Raw genomic sequence first — 27,658 nt, 5'->3', positions numbered from 1 at the left:
TCGCAAGCACTGAGCTCACCACCTCGCCAGCACCCAGGAGGGCCTCTGACTCTGACCGCACGGCTCCTGGAGCTTGCAGCAGCGCAGGGTGAGCGCTCCAAGGCATTTTCCTGCTATCACATTGTTTCAGTGTCTGTGTCTGTGTCCATCTCTGGAGAATCTTGATGGCAGCCACCAACATTACCCAGAAACGTAAAGAATGTGTTGGAGGATGTCATAACTATCAAGTAACATGCATGTTAGCAAAACTGCTTGAACAACTTTTGCATGCCTATAAATATTAAGCGTTTTGTGTCGATGCATTGGCACCAGAGAAAGTGTCCTAAATTGTTCAAGCTAATGCTCAAACTAAACAGTAATAATCCTTCAACAAGGAGCAAAAGACAGCTCTTTTGCCTCAAGTGTTTAATAGTCACCAGGGAAGCCTGGTAATTAATTTATTGCTTTAATTATACAGTGTGTTAACTGTTGCTGTCAATGTCTTTTTAAGATAAGAGTTTTGTTGCATGAGTAGTTTGGGCAAGAATAAAAAGAATTCCTCTTATCTTGCCTACACTGAAAACATAACATTAGCACGAAAATGAAGCCCTCACTCTTCCTGTATTTTATAGAGACATTTTAARAGCATTTAACCAAGACTAGGAAATGTCTGCTTACTCCCAACTTAATAGTTCCTCTCACAATATTTGTTATTTGAAAATGAAATAAATATTTGCATCTGGTCTAACCAACCACTAATTTGAATTAATTAAATAGAAACTAAAGCTTGAAATCTTTCTCCCATTTCATATGTACAGAAGAGCTTGTGAACCAAAAAGCCTGTCATATTTTTTCCCGATAGATCATTTGCTGTAACAAAATACTTTCTCTATAAAACTTGCTTCACTGTAATTAAAATTAAGGCTGATTATTGGCAAGATTTATGTKCTCTGTTGGTATTAAACGATCCTACACAATTTTGCTTATCTTTTTTATCAGTCTTATGAGAGTCTCATATTATCCAGTTGCATTGAAATCATCCCTCTCACTCCTCTGGGAAGCGTGTACTCAAGAGCTGATTTTAAGACACCTTCACTATTATTTAATAAAGAACCTTTCCAGTTGCTTTCTCTGGGACAACAAACCATCTAATGGAGCCTAAGGCTCAGCCAGAACAAGGTCTTGCCAGCTCATGGCACATATCCGCTATGTCCTGGCCATGTGGAGGCCTGGAGCAGATGGTGGAGAATGAGTGGTGCCTGGAGGAAAGTATGAATTTGTTTCTGGTCAGTCTTCATAACACAGAACAAGTGTGACATTTTGCTTASAGTAAAGACCTTGTCCTCCTTTCTTCTCTAGAATGCCCCATCTCCGACGAATCATTTTAAGATCCAGTTTTCTGTATCTGCTATGCACTTCAGTAAGTTGGAAGAAAAACCGTAAATTCCTCTTATACTGCAAGTGGTTCATGCAGAGGCATCGCACTAGTACAGTGCTTTGCCTTATTCCTTTATGGGCTTCTTAGGCCAACAGCTGCAGGGGTGACTAATGAGACCATATGGACCAGCCACACTGAATGGAGATCACCCTAGAGAGAGGATCTCTTTTTAGGAAGCTAGACTGTCTTTACTCCAATCCAAAGGGATCAGAAAAATTATGACAGAGATGATTTTGGTTATGTTTAGATCAAACTACTGTGAAGCATCAGTACTATTTTTCTTCACTTACTTACTGTAAGGAAAGTAAGGTCTGAAAATCATAAATGACCAATTTCCATCTTGATCTCCAGTACCATAATGCTCATCATACCRGACTTAGGTATTATGAGTATAGCCCTTAGAGAATACTTTGCTAAGGAGCTGTACAGTAAAAAGTTCCTGTTAACAGTAAATGTATTTCCATCTGTATGTGACAGCTAATAGATGTASACCTTTTGTGAACTATATGTTAGCACACAACAAAAACAGTCTGCAGTTACTTACATAGTCAAGAAATTATATAATTACCCTCATAATATAATTTAAATTATTCACAGAAAGCAACRGTATAGCATAATAAAGCAAAGACAACTCACATTAGCAGGAGGGAAGAATAGAATTATTCTAATACACATTTCAATTCTACGCAATAGTAGAGGGTGACAAGTACAAGCCATGCTGGGGCTGATCACTGTGCTTGGGACTACCTCAGCCTCTTGCTCCGTCCTCTCCCATCAAGAACCTGAATGGGAAAAATCCAAGATCTTAGCACAGTATGTGAGAGTGAGCATAGGAGTGTGGAAAGGAGGGAAAGGAAGAGAAAGCTTGCTTCAGACATCTTAAATCAGTTGCTGAGCAGTACAGACCCATCAACACTGCTTTTGTTCAAAAATTAAAACAGAAGCTGATGGGGGAGAGAGGCATTTTACTTGCGAACCACCGTTACCCACGTTGATATTAACCCGAGGCTGATGTTTATGGGAACTACTGTTTTAAAGGGCCTTTTTTTCAGCTGTTGTGTGCTCAGTGCTGATGGCACTTCAGTCCTGTTCTAGTGTTTCAGGCATCCAGAAGTGGAGGGTCCCTTCATTCAGTGGGAATTGCTATGATACTAGTGATACTAAAAGATACTTTTTATCTTTGTAAGTGATTTTGTTTTTAGAAAATAGTATCTTTTTCATGGTCTGATGCTGAAGAAGAATGTCCAAGACATGTTTTCTTGCCTGAATCAACGCTCTGAAAAGTAACAACTGATTCAGTGATGCTTTCTTACCTACTAACAAATCAAACTGCCTTCTTGCATTTTGTGTTTTAAGGTTATGGTTTTCTCTTGCTTCAGACTTCTTTCCCTCTTGAACTTTGTGGAATACGCAAATGTATAAATTTCCTAGAATTTACATTGCATTGTGTGTATCTGCAACTGCAGGAAATACATTCTCTACTTGAATCTGCCTTTCTCGCTTTGGGTCACATTACCCATACTTCAGCTGTAATGTTGATATACGGTGAAAGCTTTTTCTATAGAGTTGCGTGAGGCAAGAAATTTCAGTCTGGAAAACCATGAGATGAGAAAGCACTGCTGCATTTAGATTTATTGCTTTGCTATGGTAGGAATCCACAGCCTTGATGACTATACACTGGGTTATCCTGAAGGAAGTGAGTTGCAGTGCATGACTCAAACCTCACCACTCAGAAGGGCCTAACCCAAGCACCACTGTCCTCCAATAAATATTCAGGCATGAAACCTCTGCCAAASTTAAGTGCCAAAGCCAGACCTCCCTTACAAACTGACATATGGTGCCTCCTCCCCAGCTCGGCTTGCCCATCTCTTCAGCTTCTGTCTAAGCAACTAAGTGATTTAGACACATTTCCAGGTATGAGGTACCTGCTCTCATCCCTCCTCTCTTCAGCTGCAGGGGATTCACACATGTCTCTTCCCAGGAAAGCATAGTAATGCTCAGATGAAAGGTTTTCTAAGTGCTGCATTCCTCCAGGTATAAGAGCTTCCCTCTTGCAGGGACAGCTAATATTCAAAAACAAGGAGAGAAAGCAAATACATGACTTAGGACACCCTGCCTATACATGAGAGATGTGTGTCGAAATCATTCAAGCAGAAGGGGGATCCGAGTCATGACTTCCATTGGGCTGGCACCATCCTTCTGCCTGTGCTTCCAGCTGGCCTGAGCCCAACAGAAATGCTCCAGCAGCTCTTGGGGATGAGATAAGCAGGGCAGGGCCTGGTCYGTGATTCCTAACATAGCTGAAACAAGACTGAAGGGTCAGCACCATCAAGATACTCAAAAACAAATGTTAGGATGTCCTAGAACTTTACTGGGAGAACCACCTGTGCCTACAACYGAAGGGGCTTCCAAATTTTGGAAGGTTTTGAGGGCATACTTTCTGTGCTTTGTTTCTTAAAGCAACAGTTAGATGAGACATCTAATTCTTTTTGCAGCTTTAGCCTCTAGGCATCTTTCTGTACAGGGAAAATCCTTTTTATTTAAGCATTACTCAGATCCTTGAAAAGTGTGCCCACAAGTGCTTTACTGAATTGGGGCTGGAGTCACCGTACTTAGACACCAGTGTCTTACAAGGAGTTAGGTATGCTGTTGCGTGTGAATGTGGCAGGCTCGGTCTTCAAAATGTGAAGTCATCGTCTAGCCACACAGCAACTCATTTCAGTCAAGAGTTGTCAAAACCTTTGTATGGAGTTATCTCGGAGATAACAGTTGCATAGCACAGTCCTGTGCCACATTATTTCTTCAGATCCAGAGAAACGGGGGATCTAAACAAATACTTATGTCACTTTTGATCCTGTCAACCACTGCATTTTCCCAAGGATTTTCAAGCAGTTGTGCCATCAAATTTTTAAGTGAAAACAGTTTGTAAACAGCATGACTGCAAAACAGGTTTGGACCCTTACTAAYGTTCCCTCTGCATGATAGATATTCAGTAGTCCATAGTTTGGGAACTRCTGGATTAAAGCTATCATTTCGAATCATTACTGATGCTGTTTGAGTGGTAGTTTGTACATAGCTTTCTTTTTTGCTGCTTGGAACTGATTTGACTTTCATACCTTGGCATTCTGTTCAGAGCTCTCGTGCCAGGAAATACTGTGCCAGTAAATGTCAGATGGGAAATGAGAAAACTACTCAAAAACTTGCAAAAATGCAGTAAAAAGCTGTTTAAAAATACAATTTTGGTATATTTTTATAGTCCTTAGATTTATTTTGGTAGGGTTATAATACAGGGAGCCCACCCACCAGGCATGATGACTACATGCTTCATGCTGCTGCGGCCAGGGTGGTATACATGTCTTCRTGCTTGCCTCAGCATCTTATCAGGAGAGTAGGAATTCTTGAATTTTAAAATAAAATTGCCCACACAAATTTAATTTTGTAAAGTCCATTTAGTTTGAATTTCCATCCAACAGTATCCTTTCTCACAGCACAATAAATATATATGAATAATGAATTCTCCAAAACCAATCACTCAGTGCAGACTTGCTTGAGCAGGTTCAGTGAATCGATCACTTGTGTTTGGAGGCAGTCATTAAATTCCCTTCTGTTCATCTGCTTCCCACAGGACTGGTCTACTCTCCCCGTCAATCTCGCTCTCCCCGTCCTACAGCTGCTGCTCTGGGTCTTGATTTTGATAAACAATCTGTTAGCTGAAAATGGAGCCCCAAGTTACTGTAGCTAAATTATAATTATTCTACTCATCAGAAAGCTAGGCTTAGAAAGAAACATATTGAAAAATGACAGACAGTGATAAATTTGGGGTTTCTGTACTAACAGTTTTGAAAATGTGCCACTTCCATTTAATTCTGCATTTGTGAAATGATAGCATTGCTTACAGCTCTTTACACCGTACCAGATTTTGTCTCTTAGATGTGGCATTGCAGAAATGACGTGATAAAACACATCTTGGCCTCTCAATGGAAAAAAAGCACCATCATTTTAGCTGTAAAAAACTCTACAGTATTTAATGACTCATCTTCTGTAGGGTCCAGAACCACATCCTGACCTTCCCCATGCTGCCTTTGCCCCCCACACTTCCAARTGGCCCAAATGCACTTGTTTGTGGGCTATGCTCCTGGCAGCAAAACCAAAGGCAAATCCTTATGGTGGGACTTGGTTCACAGGTGAGACTTGTCAAACGAAGTGTCTTCATGTAGGACAGCTGCTGATCTTACCTGAAAGCAGACATGAACAGTTGCTGGCTGAATTGCAAGCTGAGATGTATATCAGCCGTGGGAGACCAGACACTTTACTCACATACCAACTCTGAGATTTAGGTGTCCTGTTTTGCAAACTGAATTTCAACTCTAAAAGTCTAAGGACCCAAAATGTGCTGTCACTTAAAAAAAATGTTTTCTRTTGGCCTTTCTGTGTGATTTTGGAGATTAGAGTTCTCTGTTTTGTTCTTGTAACCTGACTTTCTGTCTTGACTATAATCAATGTGCAAGATAGTACCAGGTATTTGCAGGCTCTGACTTTTCATAGGTTATGTTGTTATTTAATATAGTAGATGGGTAGTCATCAAGGAGCTGAAACATTTAGACCCAAGGATGTTGCTGCACCTGGGGATTTTTGTTCGTTTTCTTTGAATCACCTATTAGTCAGGAATACAGGGGCAGGACTACCATGATTTGGAGGAGGTGAGGCTATTGATTCAGGCATACATGACACGCTAAGTACTCCRCTTTTACCAGGAGGAACATTTTATTAGCAGTAATAGCTATTCATCACTCTCCTCTATTAAGGGCAGAGCCATAATCTTTCATTTGAAAGAAGTTGTACAGAAGCTATAAATGGCTGTGTTACCATACATTTTTATTGCCTTAAGGAGGAATGTTCTTTAGATGTCTGGAAGATATGTGGCCAATACATGTTCTCAGGACACACTGTTACGGGYGAGTGGCAGCAGGCACCGAGGTACTGCTCATTTCCCAGCCTCTCCTGTGCCTATAAGCAGGGTATGGATGCTCTGTGCAATTACTGAAGAGTTTCCCTATGGGACATAACACAGTTCACGTTCAGACATGGCTAAAAAAGAGATGACAGAAAGATGCATGCCATTACCAAAGCACAGGTGGAGATGTCCATCTTCTGCCTTTAATTGCATTATTATAAGTTGCAATTGTGAACTGAATGATAGGACCTGAGATTTGGACTGAATCCTGTTTTCCCTATAGACAGGATCTATATTCTGCATGCTGTGGGTTTTCTCATGGTATTGTATATCACATGCTGTGCTGTTTTTGAAATTAGATTAAGAAACAGATAATAAGAGCCTTAAATAACGGCTGGCAAAGCTAAAGGRCCTACCAGCTTCTCAGGACTTTTGACCAAAACCTTTTTTTTATTGTTATTGCAGCAGTGTTATGTTATTATTTATTCTTTGACTACTTAATTTGGGAGGCTATGTGGCTGTATTGATTTTGTTATCTTATTTAACRTATTTAATTCAGTTTCAATTTACCACTCTGTACTTCTATATGTGATAGAGCTTCATATCATACCACTCTGTACTTCTATATGTGATAGAGCTTCATATCGTTTAACTGAATTAAGTTCTCRTTTTGGCTTTGCTAAGATGATTTTKTTTGCTAGAAGTTTATTTTTAAGCATCTTTGATTTCAAGCAGGGGAAGCTCTGAGGTTTTGAAATAGTCTTATCCATCACCTATCTTCCCTGGAAACAGTGAAGGAWTTTTTTTCTTGTTTGCACAGATAAAGAAAGAAGATTGAGAACTTAATTGTGGCAGTGAGTAAGGAAGGAATGCAGTCTCGATGAGCTGGTGCTTTTCCAGAGGCTGAGGAATTCGCAGCCATGTGTAAGGTATGAGGGAGGTGGARCCTATGTCACACGACCATGCCTGTGGTGATGCTCACCAGCTCTTCCAGCAACTCCTCGTGAGCAGCACTGCAGAGGGAGCTGAGAGATAGGGGTGAGATTTGGGGTTGTCACCTCTTCTTGCACATTGTTTACAAGGGTGAGCAATATGCCTGACATACAGACGCAGTTAAGATTAGAGCAGGAGCTAGATCCATGGAAACCACTGGTGGTTGTGTGATGGCTTGAAAACATGAATGACACACACAAAACCTCACCACCGCCTAATCGTTCTGTCCCCATTCTCTGGCACTGGCTGTGGCATGCAGCAAAGGTGCCAGTGGAGGTGTGGTTCCTGGCAGCTCGTCTGYGCTGTGGCTGCCCCAGTTCCCAAATTTGCACTGCTGCTAACACTAGGGCAACCATCAAGCAGCTCCCCATTTYATAGCTGCATCTGTTCTTGGGTCCAAACTATTGCCTGGTTGCACAAGTCCTATCACAGGTCAAAGGAAGGAGACAAGATCATGTGCCTCAGAGTGGTGAGGAGGGTGGGATGATGATAGCCCATCTTATCTCTCATGAGCTTAAACCACTGAGGAAGCACATCCTAACCCCAGCCTGCTCAGCCACAGCTGCTGCCTGCGGGGGGGAAACGTGAACGTTGAGTGGCTGGAAACATTCCTCCCTTCCATTCCTCTTAGAAGTCATGATCTCCATCCATCTATCCTTCCCTGCACATTGTTTATCTCTCCCACTTCTTCCTACCTGTTTATGATCTAAGTTCCTGKGTCTGTATGTTCCATATTCTGGGACCTACCTTAAAATAAAAATAATTAAAAAARTAGGTTAGTGACCAGTTTGATTCCTGTTCACCATGTTATTTCAGGAGGAGAATAATCTCAGGCAGCCTTTCAGTAAGTGTGGCACACACGCATGTTCACTCAGGAGATGAGGAGGACATGAGCCCTCTCTTCATCCCCGACACTGCACAGTGGCTCCACAGGGCAGAGCTGGCTCTCCCATGGGTTTCCTCTTGCCCCATCCTTACCTGGAGGTCAGGTCCCCCAAAACAACCAGGAGTGCCTGCAGAGACTGCTGCCTCCTCTGTGCTGTGACTCAGGATGCTAGAAGTCTTTACCACTCACTAAAAGCCTCTTTATCCCACAAAAAGACATGGATCAAGTATTGTACTTGGCTGCCCTGCTGGGTGAGAGCTATGCTTTTGTCGATGTGCTGGGAACAACGCGATGGAGAACCAGGCAGATCAGAGCGAGCAGGAGCCTTGGCAGGGAGGGGCTTTCAGGTGGGCAGTAAGGCAGAGTCTGAGAAATAAATATTTAGACTTGTTTTTCATGTTGAATTTCAAGGCTGATCCAGATCCTGTATCTGAAACCTCCACYTGAGAATAGGCTGTTTCAGCTGGCTACAGCGGCACATGAAGAAACAACAGGTAAAAGCACTAACACAAAAGTAAAAAAACACCAGTCAACTTACTCAACAGAGAGATGCGCTGCTTGCCCCTCGCCCCAGAGGGTTCGTGTTTCCTCTACACAGTCCTCTGGGCTCTGAACGTCCCCCTTTTCTTTGGGACACTTTGCACAGAATATGAAAGAGCAACTTATTTCCTGAGATGGACACTTGTTTGGCAAAGGTGGGCAGGAGCTGCTCAGGACTCAGAAAAGCCTGCAAAAAGGGGCAGAGACTGGGAAAGACTTTGCTGCGCGGTGGTGCGTGGTGCCGTAGGTGCACAGTGCCACCTCGCACAGCCGCAGCAGCCGCGGGGCGGGGTGGTGGCTCCCGCCGCTGGGAACACGCCAATTCCCCAGCCTTCGCGTGGMCTTTCCCAGGGCTGCCCACGCGGATAAATTAAATCCCTTTTTTTCTCGCCGTAACCTTCGCCCTCACCCTCGGGGGAGAGGAAGCGTGAGGCCACGCGCATGGATGCGCGGCACCTTGTACTCCTGCTTGCACCAAATTTTCTGGGCGTTGTTTGAGAGAAGCTAGCTCTCTCCATTCCTCTGACCCTGGGTGCACTTGTACATCTGCTGAACTTTATCAGAGCGAGGATTTGCCCTGACTTCATAGTAATAGAGTTAACCCATGTGTACTTTTTTTACAAGATTGGGGCCTGTGCCTGCTACCTCATTGCTCATTTTACCTCATTTTTAGGTAAAAATAGAGTAAATCTGCATGGTCATATTCATATTTCAGTTCMCATAATTACCTTGAACTGCCAGATGAAAAAAATCATTCATTCTTTTTTTTTTTCTCTCTCCACACAATGGCCTTTTTCTAAGAACACTCGTTTTAAGGATTCTTTTATTTCTTAAATTCAACCAGAGGCTAATTATTCTTTTAAATTTTTCCATTTGTCAAGAGGAGCACAAAAGCCTAAAAGATTGAGAGAGCTTTTCAAAATTGAAAAAATACCTCCATATTTGAAAAAGACAAAGTGTATATATATTCTAGTACCAGATGTTACGAAAATCAGAGAATTTTGGTTTATAGATTTTCACCAAAGAAACAAACTAACAAAAAATTCACTTAATTCCTCATTCTTTCTCTGCTTTCTTTTTTTTTTAAAAAGAAGAAATTCAAGAAAAGATGCCCTTTGTAAAAGACAAATGTGATTGTATAATATGTGATAAGTAAAAATCCCATTATACATATTACTTGGCTCAAGGAAGAGCCTCTAAAGTGTGCTCAAGTTGTGGAGGAGTTGGAGGTGCCCCTTGCCCTCCCCTCTCCTTGTTCCCTCCRGCAGTGATTGAACTGCATCCACGACACGGTCTTTCCTTGCTCCATCCTTGGACAGCCCCTGCAGTTACCCTGTGCAAGGATAACTGCCCTAATTCCCTATTTCTCTCCTAATTCCAGGTAAGGATGGCCATAGCAAGCGTCAAAGGTTAATCAGCTCAACATCCTGAAAGTGGCAGCAAAAGGGATTGTTTTTTTTTTTTTTTTTTGGGGGGGGGGGGGAAGAAGGGGGTGCAGGAAGTCTGCTGCTGGCTGGTGGGGGCTAAAGGCACGGTACAGAAGTACAAGAAAGCTATGCTTGGCCTTGCAATTGCCCTCCAAAAATCACTGGCCAACAGCAGACAGAAGAGTGGACTAACAAAAAGACAGRTTTAGCCCAGCAATGCATAAAAGCTTTTCCCCCCAAAAGGGTGGTCTGATATAGCAATGTCACTACTGACACCACCTTAATAACTCCTCARCTTGGGAGCCCAGGCTGTGTAAGAAGACTTTCAGAGACTTCTCTCAAAGTGACTGCCTGGTAGCAGCAAAGCTGCCCAAGGCACTCACTGGGAAAGGAGCAGAGGATGCGTTAGTGGTCGCTGAGCCCCACCAAGGCCCATCAAGCTCCACCAAGCATCCATGCAATGCTTTCACAGCAGAAGAGGCCTTGAAGTGCCACCACAGGCCAGCTCCTCTGATGCATGCTCCACAGATGAACACTGAGGCACAAATAGCAAACCCATGGGAAAAGCAAGGGGTTGAGACTTGGCTGTGGAGGAGAGGCCTGAGTYGGTTTTCTAGCACCGTGCAAAGGCAGCAAGCCGGCACAGCAGAGCAGAGGATGTGTGTTTCCACAGCAAAAGCTGGAAGGGAACTCGATGTAGTGCTTGGAGTAAGGTGTTCACACCATGCAGCATCTAGCACACTTCTGCCTTCCAAAATCACCCTAGAGAAGGACTTTCTTGACTCATCTTGTGTCAATAAATGCTACAGAAAGAGTGACAAACTCTTGGCTTTTATTGGTTCTTTTAAGTTGCCATTTGAAAGAAAAAAAGGAAGGCAATACAAGCCACACTGTAGGAAACTTAGGTGCAATTGTTCCAGCCTCARTGTTCACCTTATCTTGTATTTTCCCACCTTATAATTCTTCAGTCTTCCCTCTTACTCTCTCCTATCCTATCTTCCTTACACCTTTTCCTTCTTTGCTCTTTTCCCACCTCTTATTATTTTCTCCCCTAGACTTCGCGATGTGCGCTTGAGTGCCTGTTTGCCTTCAGAAAAAGGGCTGTGTTGAAAAGCAGGACTGAAGTTTGTTGCATATATTCACAGAACAAACCGGAGGGGGAACCTAGTAGTCCTCGTCCAGATTACTGGAATCAAAGCAACCCCCTAAATCCAAGGACCTAAGGAAAGCCTATGTAATAACCCACAAGGCCAGAACATGTGGTTTAGTGTAACTCATGAAACACATTGCCATGTGGAAATTCCTGTCTTGAACACACTGGTCTAATCTTGACTGTAGTAATTGGATTTGGTAACTTATTCCATGTGTGTAGGAATGGACACTTCAGATCAATGTCAGTAATTTATTTGATGGCAACTGCTTATGGGACCAATAAAAATGTATTCTATCACTCAGGCTGCAAAGATAGTTTCTGCAGGTGTCGCAAGGGATCCAGTTTTGATTGAATTGTAATTCTCATAAGCGTAACACAGTCAGTCTGCACTTATACAGATATATTTCGGCTGAAAATCTAGCACAAAAACATAGAAACCTATTAGATAGTCTACACTTGTTCCATGCCTATAGAAATTCAATATAATGAATACAGATTATATGACTTCAGTCTAATCTTTATTGGTGCTTTACTGAACTAAGTATATTGATTTCAACAATTTTTTTTTACGTATTTAAACTATTGTTATCAAGCATCTAGGTCAACTTTTGCAACATGGATCAGAAGATATGGCTGTGCCTCATAAGGTAAGGCAYTTATTATCAGGGACCTATAATGCTAGACACAGTCCATGCATTAATTTGTCCCTAATTTGAAAACTTTCCACTTTGATTGCTGCATTTTTTTCTGTTTTCAACTTAATGATACTGCAAGTTTCTTCATTAGTAAAATCCCAGTGCATAGTTGGTCTTTTCTTTGTTCTACATTGCATCACCTCAAAGGCAGCTCTCTCCTCTCTAATGTATCAAGAACTGTATTTGTAACAGATGAGAGATCAGTAAAGTAGCCTTGAAACAGACCTAAATAAAAACAGAGGAGTAATAATACGGCTCTTCTCCACYGTGGATTTCAGCAAATGTTCCTTTTCGTTCAACACAAATCTTGCGTATATATCTGCCAGAATTTCTAAGGAAGACAACGTTACCTTAATATAAGAAAAGAAGCTGGAGCCTCAGCAGGGGTAAATGAGTTTCCTGCAGGTTTCGAAAGATTTCTCTGATCCAAAGTGGGGTGCTTGAACAGTTCAGATAATGAAATGAAATGAATTTTCAACTGCTATAGAAATTCTGTTCAGTGGACCCAAACACAGATCACAATTGCTGCTTGCTGAGTAAAATTAGTCTATCACAGATGCTTATTTCTTAAAATGTCCCATTCCTTTTATTTTAAGGAGCCTGTGCTCTGTTAGGCCCTTTATGTGGGTTGCGCATCAGGAGCTGTGGAAGCAGCTTCTTAGAAATGTGGGCACAGAGTAAATAGCTTTGCTTTTGCATGGGAGGCTTTATCTCTAAGGCCCAGATCTGCCACCTCGTTTGCACTAAGTGGTGCCCCATCTGCAAGCAAGATGATCCCAGGGACTATTTGTGCAAGAAGGAACTTCTAAGGAGAAACTAGGGAAGGGAATCAGGTCAGGAGAGATCAATTTCCCCYAGGATTTATTTGTGGAGGGGCTGCTTGTTGTAGGAATTGGGGCAGCAGCTGGGGGCACCTGAGAAACAAAGCAGCTTGTCCTAGACTTTGGGCCRTGTTCACACTATGGGGCCACCATGCAGAAACAGTAATTTTCTTGCAGCAGGAGACCAGCATTGGATTCTCCCTCCTCCGGCATCCCTGTCCTCACTCAGAGGAAAACTTGTAAGCATGCAAGATAGGCTCTGCCCATAAACAGAGCTCCTGGCCGCTCTGCAGCCCGGGCAGCAGAGGTTCTTCCTGCCAAGTTCTGTGCTGGGAAAACATTGGGTAAGAGCCAGCTGCCACCTGCAGGAGGTTGAGCCTGCATCCATCTGCAGTCTGGTCACATCTTTCCAAAGGGGGGAGGTTCTTGTAGGTCATCTGAAAATTGAATCAGCCTGTGGGAGGAATGGACGAACTTGAATGCCATTTGCTGTGAAGACAGTGAAGTGCTAATCTGCTCAAACATGCTCAAAAAGTTATTCCAGATGGAGGTGCATGCTGATGGCCTGGGAGCTGCACATCCCTCAACACAATCTCATGTGAGTAACTGCTGCTCTTGTGCCCACGAAGGAACACTGCTTAACCACACTTGAGTTATTTGTGGTGCTCTGGGAGCTTGTCTGAAAAGGCAGATATTGTGGACAATATTTTCACAAAATCATAGTTTCTTTTACATCTTTACAACACAACATGCCCATCAACTCCTCGGGTTAGGTTGTCTACCTATGCAGTTCTCAAGACAAGACAAGGCCTTACAAGTAAGGTTCTCTCCCACATGGTGATAATGTAGGTGGATAACCCATGCCAATACGAATATGGATGACCAYGTTATGTGGGTAATTTATATTGTACATCATAGCTGCAATCAATTCACAGTTTCAACAGCTCACTAATAGAGAAGGTCAGAGAACCACRTCATACTCTCACGGATTTTGCTGCAAGATCATAGAATCAGTAAGGTTGGAGGGGACCTCTGGAGATCATCTAGCCCACCCCCCTTGCTCAGCAGGGAAACAACTGGCCCATATAGGGATTGAACCCACAACCTTGGCATTGTTACCACCATGCTCTAACCAACCGAGCTAAACCTAACCCCTGAGGTCTCTGAGGGCAGTGAAGGTATATTAGTGTGCTATTCATGAGGCAGGTACTTGTGGCAGGTTAAAATGATACAATGCATGAATTTTCACTGGGTTATGTCAATAATGCAGGCTTTCAGAATCCACTTGCCACCTTGGTGAGCTGTGACTTCTACTTTTGATTATTCAAACTGTCTGAATGTCATAGTCTATCTTAAAAAAATATTACTAAAAAATGGACTGCCTCCATCTGGATCAGAACAGTCATCCATCAAGTTCAGGATTCTTCTATATCCAGCATCCCATGGTGGATGCTTAGATAAGGAGCATCATAGACCAGGCAAGCACAGTGTAATTCTTACTTTTGAATATCTTAGGTTCAGCTAGATCAGGATTTAGGGATCTTAGGAGCTAGAGGTGGCTCCAAACCACTTTGGAAACTGCTCTGAGGCCTATCCTCTGTTAATATATACAATCCCTTTTCTAACACATTTATGCCTTTTCTTTTTTCTTCAAAGCATCCTGTAGAAAATGTTCTGTGAAAGTCCTTCCTTTCTCCTTACTGTGAATGTGGCACCCAACAGTTCCACTGACAGGGTTCTCATGGTACCAAATCTGGATATTGTATTTTTAAAATTGATGAGTAATCATTCTRTGTTCTTCTTCTGCTTGCCATTCTTGATGTTGGTGGCCTTTGGCATGTGTGTTTCCTATTCTTCCCACTCTTTCACTTTACCAAGGTAAAAAGTTTGAGTTTACTAAATACTTCTTCATATGCAAGCTGCTCTGTGATGGTCCCATCACTCATAGAAATACTGGATGCTGGTTTCAGTTTGGGAGCCCCTGCACATYCTGTATGTGTCTCAGTTTTGGTAGTCTCATGGAGCTCCCCACCTGTCCAGGCCCAGCACACTTTGGCAGCCTCCAGTCAGTGCATAGGGTTCTCATATTCTGTCTTGGATGGTACTATTTTGCAGGTGCTAAAAACTAAATAAATCTGAGAGAGACCCACCCTCCTTTTTTTGAGCAGAGACTTCCCATGACCCCTTAAGCACTCAGATGTTTCCTTTCCAAGGAGGCACGTTAAACTTTGTTTGGAATCAAGTCCTCCAAATAATAATGCCATTTTCCCTCAAGAAACATCTCACATTAGCAATTATTGTTCTTAAGTTTCCCTTCTTTTTCCTAATCAAAAGAAGTTAATAGGTTCTATGTGCAGGAGGCATATTTGATGGAAAAGAAAAACCCAGACACAAACAATAAGCACTTCCCTTCAAGGACTGGCCCAGATTGTCCATTAATTGTTTTAATTTGTCTCATGTGGATTCGCATCAAATCTATATTGAAATCACTTAAAGATAATTGACTATAATGGACTTTATTGCTCACTTTCTATGGAGTCCATTCACGGAGGTGCTGCCAACAGCACATCCTCCCAGGCTCTTGCAAAAATCACCTGCTCCTGCTGTGGTGAGAGCGAGCGAAGGAGCAGATACTTGCTCAGAATGACATGCAGAGCCCAGCCATTGTCTCTGCCTGTGGTGGGCACCTGTTGAGCTTGCATGGCTGGATGAGTCCTCACAAGAGTCACTGTATGGGTTCCTGTGGGAGTCCCCATGAGAGTCCCGATGGGGGTTCTCTCAAGGATCTCCATAAGGGTTCCCCCAAGGGTTCCTATGAGAGCCCTTCAAGGGTCCCTGTGAGGATCTCAGCGAGGGTCCCAGTGAGGGTCCCTGTGAGGTCCTAGTTAGGGTCCCTGTGAGGATCCATGGTGAGGGTCCCTGTGAGGATACTCACAAGGGTCCTCAAGAGGGTCCAGCAAGGGTCCCATGAAGGTTCCCACAAAGGTCCTATGTGGGTCTTGGTGAACATCCCCATGACAGTCCCAGTGAGGATCTCAACGAGGGTTCTGGCAAGGGTCCCCAKGAGGGTCGCTCCTGCCTAGGCCCAGTGTGACTTTCCTGAGGRTGGATGCTTCAGCCATGTGTAGAATGTCAGTATGTGCCTATGTGTTTGCAGGGTCGAGGTGTGAGAAGGGTGTTACTGGGCCTACTTGACCTTCCAAAGTGCCATTATTTAAAATAAAAAGATCTAAAGTATTGTTTTGTTCAAAAGTTGAGTTCAATTAAGATTATGTGCAAATAATTTTTTTAACAAAATGACTGTACTCATATGTATAAAATTCCTATATAATTTCAAGAAATAATTATTGTAATTAGCATCTCAATTTGAATTTAGAAGCAATTTCCTTCCCCCAACCCTCCTTTTTTTTTTCTTTTTGAAAAACTAAATTAATTCCCTGGGAAACTGATGAGAAATTTTCAAACTAGAAATAAATGCCTGTAATAAATCAAGAGATAAGGGAACAAGCAGAAATTATTCTGCAATTAAAGTTTACAGAATTAATTCCACTTAAAATCCATGGAGTTTAATGTGATGAAGTCCATAGCTTTTCCCTTCTTTTTGGAAGGAGTCATCTCCTAAAATATGGACAGTAGAAGGGTTCAGTGGCAGCAYGTGCAGTAATCACTATTTCTCCAACCATTAACAGTCAAAGAGTTTTCATCACTTTTCTCACATTTTGATATTCAAAAATACAAATAAATATCAGCACAGCAAACATTGGCAAATTGATTGGAAATTTGGACAGGTGATTGGAAGCTGAATGTGAATATTTGTTTTTTACCCAAATGAACGTAAGTTTCATTAGTTGATAATTAAAAGGAAATTATACAGACATTACAATTACTGCCAATGGCATAAATTATGAAGCTATATGGCAAAACARTTTAGGAATTCACATTGCAGTTCTTATTGTCAATTTGGTTACCAAAGAAACCAAGAATAAATAATATACTCAGTGACTATGCAAATGAAGCCTTGATGTGTTGCTAGGCTGTTAAAGCTAATGTCATTGTATAAAACAATAATGTTAAACATTATTAGTTTTTTAATTATGTCAGTTAATTAGAATTGTTCCTGTTAATTGCCTATGATTCATCTCTAGAAGAAAAATGTACAGCTAACAGCTTTGGGGGGATTTTCCTCAACATATCACCTCCAAAAAGAAGCATACTTTTGCATTATAGCACTAAAAAATAGTATTATCCCATGTTCAGCCCCAGTAATTACTGTTACACCTAACATCAATAAAAGGGCTTTGATGGGAAACGAAGGGCTGAAAGGAGAAGCCACAACRGTGCCCATGGTCTGCAGCACTGAGCAGTAAGTGCAGACTTTCAAAAGGTAACTTTGTGCTGACGGTGGTGATGATGATGATRATGATGATGAAAAGATGCATGAACTTTGGTTCAGGCACAACAAAAACCAGCAGGTGGTCAGAGACAGGAGGTCATCCTCATTGYGGTTTCTTTATAACCAAGCTGCACATCCTGGACCCTTCAGGCCAGCTATAATGTCTACACACTAAAACTTCTGTGTTTTGGCTTTCACTATGGTCCAGAAAACTCAAAACATGGTTAACCTCGTGGAGAAGAAAKGGATAGCTCCAGTTGCCACCTGATGGACTACAAAATACAGGGATGTGGTCAGATACTGCGTTTTCCTGCCAAGCTCAGAAGCCCTCCAGTATAAGCACAAGGCAGGTGTTTGGTGATATGGGTGTGGAGATTTCTATCACCCCTCAGGTGCCTGATACTGACCCCATGGGATGCTCCYCGCAGACCCCCAAGAGCTGCCAGCTGGGGTTGCCCTGATGCTGCAGTTCAGCACCTGTGAGCGCACCTCCTAAAGCAGAGCTRCTGTGCTTCTGATGCCAAAGAGCCACATTTGGGCTGATAAGGCTTGATAGTCCAGCACATGTGGAGCTGCTCCACATGGAGATGTGCTTCTACAAGGAATGAAATGTGTGATGAAAACAGCTGAGAAAACTGATTAGTAGTTTCTTTCCAAATGCCCCATTTTTCTTAAAAAAAGACTTCTCTCTGCAGTTTTGAGTCCATACTGAGCCAATATCCACAGTGCTTTGGAAGAGCAGTGACAGAGGAACTGGGGCCTGTCKGAGGAGCATGTCTTGCGCCAGGTATTTCCTCTGCAATGCAGACCACTAAGTCTCCAGATGAAGTGTTCTATCAMACTATTTACTTGCCTGCCATTATCTCACTATTTTATACCTCTGACTGTAGGGAAATGATTGCTTAAGAGATACTGGCTGTAAACTGTAGCAAAAAGGGAAAATAAATTCTGGTCCTGAGAAGAGAAGAGCTGCAGGATGAAGTTCTGGATATGAGAACAGGAACCTCCCTCTGGAAGCCATAGTGCAGAGGGTGGCAAGGGGCAAGCAAAAGGTGGGAGCCTCCTGGCTGACCAGAAATTTGTGGGGATGAGGACATACATCTATTTGGCTGGTAAGAKGTGTGAAAAATAATTAATATCACCCAGACAAATTGATTTCTCTGCTGCTCATTTCACACCTATCGCTCCAATGGAGTCATAGAATCAGTAAGGTTGGAAGGGACCTCTGCTGAYTGTCTAGTCCAACCTCCCTGCTCAGCAGGGTCACCTAGAGCATGGTGGACAGGGTTGCATCCAGGTAGGCCTTGAATATCTCCAGAGAAGGAGACTCCACAACCTCTCTGGGCAACCTGTTCCAGCGCTCCGACACGCTCACAGGGAATAAATTCCCCCTCATGCTCAGGCAGAACTTCCTGTGCTTCAATTTCTGCCCATTGCCTCTTGTCCTGTCACATGGGACAACTGAAAAGAGTTTGTCTCCATCCCCTTGACTCCCTCCCTTCAGGTACTTGTCTTCTCTTCCCCAAGCTGAAGAGGCCCAGCTCTCACAGCCATTCCTCATAGGGCAGGTGCTCCAGCCCTCTGATCATCTTTGTAGCACTATGCTGGACTCTCTCCACTAGCTCCGTGTCTCTCTTGTACTGGGCAGCCCAGRACTGGACACRGTACTYRAGAYGAGGCCTCCCCAGGGCTGAGTAGAGGGGCAGGATCACCTCTCTCGACCTGATGGCAACACTCTTYSTAATGCASCCCAGGAGACCATTGGCCTTCTTGGCCACAAGGGCACATTGCTGCCTCATGATCAATYTRTCATGCACCAGCACTCCCAGGTCCTTCTCTGCAGAGCTGCTCTCCAGCAGGGCAGCCCCCAGCCTGTACTGGTGCCTAGGGTTATTTCTCCCTAGGTGCAGGACTCTGCACTTGCCCTTGTTGAACCTCAGGAGGTTCCTCTCTGCCCAACTCTCCAGCCTGTCCAGGTCTCTCTGAATGGCAGCACAGCCCTCAGGTGTATCAGCCACTCCTCCCAGCTTGGGATCATCAGCAAACTTGCTGAGGAGGCACTCTGTGCCCTCATCCAGGTCGTTGATGAAGAAGCTGAACAGGATGGGACCCAGTACCGAGCCCTGGGGGCCTCCGCTAGCCACAGGCCTCCAACTAGACTCCACGCCACTGATGACAACCCTCTGAGCTCTGCCTTTCAGCCAGTTCTCAATCCACCTCACTGTCCACTCATCTAACCCACACCTGCTGAGCTTATCTAGGAAGATGTTACGGGAGACAGTGCCAAAAGCCTTGCTGAAGTAAAGGTACACAACGTCCACTGCTCTCCCCTCATCCACCCAGCCAGTCATTCCATCATGGAAGGCTATCAGATTGGTTAAGCAGGATTTTCCATTGGTGAATCCATGCTGACTGCTCCTGATCACCTTCTTTTCCTCCATATGTCTGGAGATGTCATCCGGAAAGAGTTACTCCACCACGTTTGCAGGGATGGAGGTGAGGCTGACCAGCCTGCAGTTGCCTGGGTCCTCTTTCTTGCACTTTTTGAAGACTGGGGTGACACTGGCTTTCTTCCAGTCCTCAGGCACCTCTCCAGTTCTCCAGGACTTTTCCAAGACGATGGAGAGCAGCCTGGCAACGACATCCACCAGCTCCCTCAGTACCCGTGGGTGCATCCTATCTGGGTCCATAGATTTGTSGATGTGTAGYCTGCCCAGAAGGTCTCTAATCCYATCCTCCTCAACCAAAGGAAAGTCTTCCTTTCTCCAGACTTTCTCCCTTACATGCAGGCTCCGGGATTCCTGAGGGCTGCCCTTAGCAGTGAGGACTGGAGCAAAGAAGGCATTCAGTAATTCTGCCTTCTCTGTATYCTTTGTCACTAGGGCCCCTGCCCCATTCAGTAGTCCTTTCTGTGCCAATGGAAGATGTCCCAGCTTTAACATGAACTGAGGAGCTCCTCTGGTTTTGATGTCTCTGGAGCTGAATATTCCTCACTTTGGCCTAAGAGCAAGGTTCTCAGGGATTTAGGCTGGTTTAAGGGCAGATTATGTCCCAAAGACATTAGCCTATACTGAYAGGAGTCTGAGCACTAGAACTCAGTGCCAGGTCGAGTTGACTCTCTTGCCCTGGCTCCTAACAACGTGGCTGCCTTGTGTCCACTCTGGCCAACTCCTTCCTCCCAAAATGGTCACATCCAGGTTGCTTACTGGGAACATCCCAGCACCCTGTAATGGGTGAGCATGGTCCCCAGTGCTTCAGCTGGGGCCTGGCCATGTGTCCCTTTGACTTCYAAAACTACTCAGAGGATCATGTAACAAAACATCAGGTTTTGCTTGGGAGCTGAGGCTATCAGTTGCAGGTCCTCTTTCTCTCTGTACTTGTACTACTGGAAAATWCTATCAAAATCTTTGCCAAAATATGCAAAAGAATAGGTTATCGTTATGACAGCAAATTATCTAATAGTCATTTAAGTGCTTACGAGTGATATTTTGACACCAGCAAACCCAAGCAAGAGCCTTGTCCCTGCAAGRGAATGAAATCTGTCCCTGAGCCTGAGCATAGTGTTCACCATAGAAATYTGAGGTGTTTCTTACCAACATAATTTTTGGATTCATTTACTGACATTTACGGAAACAAACAGTGAAGAGGAAGGCAGTCCAAGACACAGAGGTATTCAAGAACCCAGCTCCTCCTCAGCGCCATGGGAACCGTGTATGGGAGCAGCTCTGCAGCCTCATGCAACTGTGTCACCTCCAGCCCTTCACCATCAAGCCGCTATCTGCTTTGGGATACAGGGAGCAAAAACCTCTCACCATTTCCAGCAGGTATTCCTACTGTGAAAACAGAGAGATTTGGTACTGTTCATCCCTGTATGTTAGTRTAGTGTCCTGTCCCTCAAAAGATGTTTGGTTTTGTTTTCTCTCCTAACCCTGTACCAACACGTTTGACCTCCATTACAYTGCAGACAAAGAATGTGCCCATGATTCATCTTCTTGAAAAATAGAGAGGTGATGCTTTTGGCATTTTCTACCATAATGTTTCAGGTAATTGGGGTTCCTGATGATTTCAGTCATTAGAAGCAGATGGTAAAAATATTTGCCAGAGATGATAGGCTCTGTGACTATTGTGTATTACTATCTCCATTCCATAAGTGACGTGTTTCCAAGGCACAAGACTTTACCCATCTTCAGTCAGATGAAGAAACTGTTTGAACCTTGGAGTAAGGAAAGTAAATGATATATCTGCAGCTGAAAGCCAGAGAATCTCTATAATCTACAGTCATTTCCCGTCCTGTCCAGTCGATTTTTCACAACTGGCTGCCAAATTGACTCTCCATTTTTCAAAAGACGATGTTATTCTCTGACATTTTCACATAATAATCTAGTTGATTGGGACAATTTGGCTGAGGGAAGCACCACCAGGGCTGATTTCTCTTGTTGCAAACTCCAAAAGCCACGAGAGCACTGCAGAAACGATCCATGAGCACGTGTTGTTCTGTGGGTGGGCAAAGACCTTTGCTTGGCCACGCGCTGATGCTGATGTGGACGAAGCTTGTGTGCATGGGTGCGTGTGGGTATATGGGGACATCACAGCCCGCAGATGTTTGGTGGATGAGACAGAGCACTGAGGGGCTGTTGCCAACAGAGCAAGTTGGGCAAACGCCCCTAAGAGCACCTGCAATAGGGATGGCAATGCGGTAGCACCCAAAATAAGGATGGGGAAGGCTTGTTCGGTGGCACAGGACTGAGCCTCATTCCAGTGGCACTGAGGCCGTGCTGGGTCCCTGGCAGGGTGGGTTGGTATTAATCTTATTTGTCTGCTGGTCTGTTGTGATATTGCAAGGATTTACAGCTGCCGTCATTAAAAGAAAATCAACATTAGCCAGAAACTACCTCGAATCACTTCCATTTCCCTGCTGACAGCTCCTTTCCAAAAGCTGGGTCTACACTTTTCCTTCCTTCCCTTCCAGATTTCCTCTTCTGCTCCAAAGCTCAGGCAATGATGAGGGTTCAGCTCTCGGGAGCGAAAATGAGCCTTCCCCTTCCTTCCCCCGCTTTCCTCATCTCTCTTTTGGTATCTGGAGCATTTCCCAACATCTCCAAATGTACTTTTGGTAAACAAACCCATTTTTTTAAGTGAGTTAAAATCATCAATAAAAATGAATCCTTTACAAACAAGAAAACCGTAGGTAATTGATATCACTTGCACCTAATTTTTAAGATTGCCATCTAACTTTGCAGTCTTCAGAGAGCAGTTCTCATGGTTTCAGTATACATAATTGTGAGTGAAATGGATATGCACAKTAGAGTTTTCAGACTCAGGCCTTTTTCCTTTACTAATTATTTTAAAGGGCATTTTTTTTCTTTTACTCATTCTTATCTTATGCTGCTGTGAAACGATTCCTATAAGAATACTTAATGCTGTCTCTCTGCCAGCACAGCTAAACACCTACCATCCACCTCCAGTTTCCATTTCTGCTCTGTGGGTAACTTCCATCCATTGTCACAATCCTGGGGAAAAATATGGTGATTTATTTTGACATACATATGTGTTTCAATTAGCACGTGGTGGAAAATATTTACATATTTTTTCCCAGTTCTGGGACCTAAAAACATCACACAGAGGACACACTCTAATTGTCAAATTCAAGCTACAAATGCATTATCATTGCTTAAACTAAGTTAATGCACATAAATGCATTGTATGGAAACAGAGTCCAATTAGTATCTCACATTTGCAGAAGACTACAACACAGCTTTCTTAACACCAGAAACGATGGGCTTAATAACTCTATCAAATTATAGCACCATCTTTCTGCTTTGTAATGCTGGATCTGTCTTGTTAATATTCTATTCCTCTTCTGACAGCTCCTTTTCCAAATGTTGGATCTGCAATTTCTCTCTTTCTCTCCTCATCTTTCTACCTTTCAGTCTAAACACAAACAGAAACAAAGATTCTAATTATGATCCACAATCATTATTCTCTGAAGAAGTTCCCAGTAATTAAATTTTAAAGAAAAATATATTTAATGAGCTTTCTACAGTTTCATCCGAGCGATACATATTCAAGTAGATAGTGATTAGAATGAAAAAGCTCTAATTTGAATGACTTGATAAAAGCTCCTACTTCACTACTGTGTTTTTAATAATTGTGTAATTACACAGAGAAGTATTCCTGTAAATATCACGTGTTTTGCACAGAATGACTGACATAAATATGTGGGAGTTTTGTCTGAATTTTCAATACTTTGAAATGGTATTTTCCTGTGTCAGCTAAAAAGTTAATATGCATATCTTAATAATACAAATATAGAATAATATGGAAGTCTACGCATATAGTTTAGGTCTAAGAATTTAAAAATTTCATTTGCACTTTCATTTTGTTTTAAAAAATCTGGTCATGTCTGTGATGCAGCAGCCAAGGTGCTGCTGTAGGGTAGAGATGTGGAAGGAGGCATCAGACTGACTCCAGTTTCCACTAGAAAACTCTCAGCCTGACCGCTCTTACAGGATCACCGCTCTGCTGCAAGCCCGTCACTGGCCAGCCAGAGCTTTAGCACCAGCTCTACCAGAAATGCTCTTAGGAAGCGGTGTCCCGTCTGACACCTGCCCAGGGGTTCCCGCAGAAGAGCTGCTTAAAGGCCTCTGAGCACCCTGGATGTCTGAAACATGGTAAATGTCCTGGGCTCACTCCGCACCAGCCAGCACCCATCTCTGCCAGAGGTTTCCAACCTCTCTTTGCTCTCAAAGACAGCTTACATAGATGTTGGTGCGCCCTTAATTGGGGAAGCACCTCATTTTTAGGYAAGACTTGGCTTCTTGCCATATGGGCATCAGGAAAACTTTGCATCATAACTGCCAACTGCATGTGTAAGTGCCTGTACCTTAAGGTGAAAGGTTTGTCAAGGACTCATGATAGATGATGCAGCTGTAATTTTAATTGCAGTTTGTTCTTTGCCCACATGATCAAGATGGCTGCAACACTTCACTCTTTACACGAGGAATGAAAAAAAGAAGATTTTTAGACTGAAAAAAAACGGAAAGAGAGGATGAAATGCTAACATGTTTCCACTGCCAGCTGCTTTGCTAAATTGCTTCCTAGCATATTTTGTGGGAATTTCAGTCCCTGTTCCCTGTAGCTGTTGGTGTATCTTGGTTTCACTCCTGTTTTCACAGAGAAGCGTAGCCTGCACCAGCGTGCCAGACTCTCAGGGTATCGCTGCTGCAACACCCTTCTGCTGTCTCCACACGCACCCTGCTCGTGCTTGCTTGTTCTGCCTGGCCTATGCTGAGATGGCTCTCAGGATATTCCCGTCCTTAGACYGGGATCAAGATATTCTCTCTGAGGGAGAGTTGGCTATTAGTGATTGGACCTGTCCTGATAGCTCCGTCTACTTGAATGGCAAAGAAGCGGAAATGGTGGCAGTGTGAACTTTATTAAAATGTACATCGTTGCTGTTCTCTCTCCCCACAAAACTTCAGCAGCTGTGAGGTCCAGAGGTTTCCCTTTTCAAGCCAGAGGACTTCTCTGGAGGAATGACTTCAGCCTAATCCATACCACATCCTGCACTATCAGCCCAATCTGCAAACTGGAAATATCTGCTGGAATTTTGGAACATTTCGGGAGACAAGATGTTCGACCACTCATTAAGATATTTCCTTTCCTAATGAACAGGACAGAGAAGAGCTACAGCTGGTGCAGTGGCAGCACTATGGGGCTGAGGGAAGAACTAGCCATGGCATGCCAGGTACCTGAGGCCTCCAGCGTCCAGCTCTGCGGGCACAACAGCCACAGCCCCTCACCTCTGGAGAATCAGTCCCCAGCTATCTCAGGGCACCAGAGGTACATGTGAAGGTTTGAAAGGTGATCCAGTGGCCCTTCACTGGACTTGCTCCATTAGCTTCATGTCTCTCTTATATGGGGGAGCCCAGAGCTGGACACTGTTCCAGGTGTGACTTCACCAGGGCTGAGTAGAAGGGGAGGATCACCTCCCTCAGCCTGCTGGCAATGCTCTTCCCAGTGCAGCTCAGGATACCATTGGCCTTCCTGGCCACAAGGGCACATGGCTCGCTTATGGTCAACTTACTGTCCATCAGGACCCCCATGGCTTCTCCACAAAGCTGCTCTCAAGCTAGGTGGCCCTCAGCCTGTCTGAATGCAAGAGATTATTCCTCCTCAGGTGCAGGACTCTGCACTTCMCTTTATTGAACTTCATGAGGTTCCTCTCTGCCCATCTCTCCTGCCTGTCAAGATCCCTCTCAAGGGTAACACAACCACCTGCTGCATCCTTCCAGTTTGTATGGTCTGCAACCTTGCTGAAGGTGCACTCTGTCACATCATTTAGGTCATTAATGAAGACATTAAACAGTGTTGGACCAGCTCATCCATGTAGGCTTCCTGCCACTCTTGATTTCCTGCACATGGGAATAGATTGTCTTGAGCTTGGAGGAAGTGATCCTTGAATATCAGACCCCTCTCATCTACAGGACAGTCTCCCATGGAATTCTTCCATGCAGGTCCATGAAAAGCCCCAAGTGCTCTCCTGAAAACATGTGAGTGTTCCTCCAACTCCTCCAGACACCCTGCAGAGACATAGATGTCTGTGGAGTGGATGGGGCTGGCAGTTAGACCATTTTCATGACAGTCACTGAAACCGAAAATCAGCAAAAACTCACACTGATTACTTCTACAAAGGATGAAGGGCAGGAAATAGCACTAATTTGGAAAAAAAAAAAAAAAAAAAGTCTGCTTGGAGCATAAACTAAGCAATTCAAAAATAAAGAATTAAGTGAATACATAGCACAATCTGCAGCTGCACAAAAATTAAAATCTTRGTGTCTTTTTGTCTTTGGCATCAAAATGAAAATGCAGCAAGGACTTGATGTAGCTCTGAAGATGAGAGGAAAAAAGGGAAGGAAGGGTTATGAAGTGATCCAATCTCTCTTATCATGTGAGATGGAGGCAGTCTAGGTGAGGGGGGAAGGAGAGATCCCTCTTCAGTAAGTCCATCCAGCCTTAGCTATCTAAGATACAATAATCTGGCTCCAAAGTCAGCTCAGATCCTTTTCCCAAAATCCCGGACATGTGACTACTTAAAATACTGTGTTCATATGGAAGCCTTCTTTAAGCTTTGGAGTAAAAAAGCCTTTAGGGAGTGGCAGAATACCCCTCACTGCCAAGGTATGGATCGAGGAGCCCAGCTCGCTGAATCACTGCAGAGCAGAAAGCCAAGCAACTCCAAAAGCTTCTTTAAAAATGAAAAGTTTTCAGGTAATAACTCTACGGAGGTTCAAATGGAAAAACCTGTAAGCATATTGTAAGAAAGCACAGTGACATTGGCTTTGCATTAGGATGGGATTTGGCTTTCCTGCTCTGAACATGGGACTGTGGAAAATGAAGATAAGATTGCTCCAGCCCTTCATTCAACACCAGAATGCTTGCTGCACTAAGCCTTTTAGTGCACACATATAAAAAATGTGTACGTGTGTGAGCATGTGTTTGTGTGTGTGTGTGTCTGTATAGTGCATAAACATTTATATAACAACATATTAAATTCAGGAGAACAGATTTTTCATTTACTTTAAAGTTCTTTTGCATCACTTGGGCAAGAGCTCTTGAAGAGGAGAGCCCTCGAACCACGTGTAAATAATAAATGACATTTACATTTACTTTAAGGTTCCTTTGCACTGCCACATCTGGGGCATTAGCAAAGGAGAGTCAGCTCCAGCAGTCTGGAGCCTGACCGCAACTAGCTGTATTAAATTTTGCAAGCCCAACTTTACAGAACAGTGCTAAATCGAAGAGCAATTACTAAAGCAGTGTTAATTTGGATTCACTCATACTACATACATCTATATCATAAATTTACTTTAGCTCATTAAAAAAAAAGCCCTCTCCAGTCATGTTCCTAGCACGTGTGAAGCCTCAAAGTGGTAGTTCTCACTGATTGAGTTTCCTAAGTAGGTTTTAATAATAGTGGCACAACTAATTTGCTCAGATATGAAACTCAATCTAAGTGATATTATCTGTGAGATAATTAAATAGGAAAAATTTTAATGTAGCTCTGATTTTTCAATCAAGGCTGCAGGTGACTCCCTAAACATCTATTTTTCCCTCTGTATGGTTATTGTATTTAGCAACTCCCTCGCCGCCCTTTCACAGTATATTGCTCTTCTTTCAGATTATATAGCAACATTGACATCATTATGTTGTGCGGTGATTTGAATTCATTTCAGTTGGAAATAAATTCATATCCCAGTGGAACAGATTCATCTCTCGGTGAAATCCATATCTACCCGATCAGACGTTTTGCCAGCTGAGTCAAGGTCACGGCAAGAGCTGCTCCAAGGAGACGCGCTCGCAGGAGAGCCCGTGGCCGA

General features: G+C 43.4%; 1 long non-coding RNA gene across 2 annotated transcripts; it reads left to right on the top strand.

Annotated features, from left to right (window-relative positions):
• LOC146585843 (uncharacterized) lies at positions 1-27,567 on the top strand. Of its 2 annotated transcripts, XR_014897911.1 has the most exons (6): positions 1-88; positions 7,192-7,300; positions 11,964-12,017; positions 17,975-18,066; positions 20,920-21,103; positions 21,244-21,316. It is a non-coding gene; the product is annotated as an uncharacterized LOC146585843 (long non-coding RNA). The 2 variants fall into 2 exon arrangements; XR_014897912.1 differs by lacking the exons at positions 20,920-21,103; positions 21,244-21,316 and adding an exon at positions 24,761-27,567.
• The last annotated feature ends 91 nt before the right edge of the window (positions 27,568-27,658 follow it).

This window comes from Rhea americana, unplaced genomic scaffold (genome assembly GCF_003343005.1).
Source record: "Rhea americana isolate MKP2758 unplaced genomic scaffold, rheAme1 scaffold_75, whole genome shotgun sequence".
NCBI classification, from domain to species: Eukaryota; Metazoa; Chordata; class Aves; order Rheiformes; family Rheidae; genus Rhea; species Rhea americana.
The sequence above is the reverse complement of the archived record's forward strand: the minus strand, read 5'-3'. Positions and strand labels throughout refer to the sequence as shown.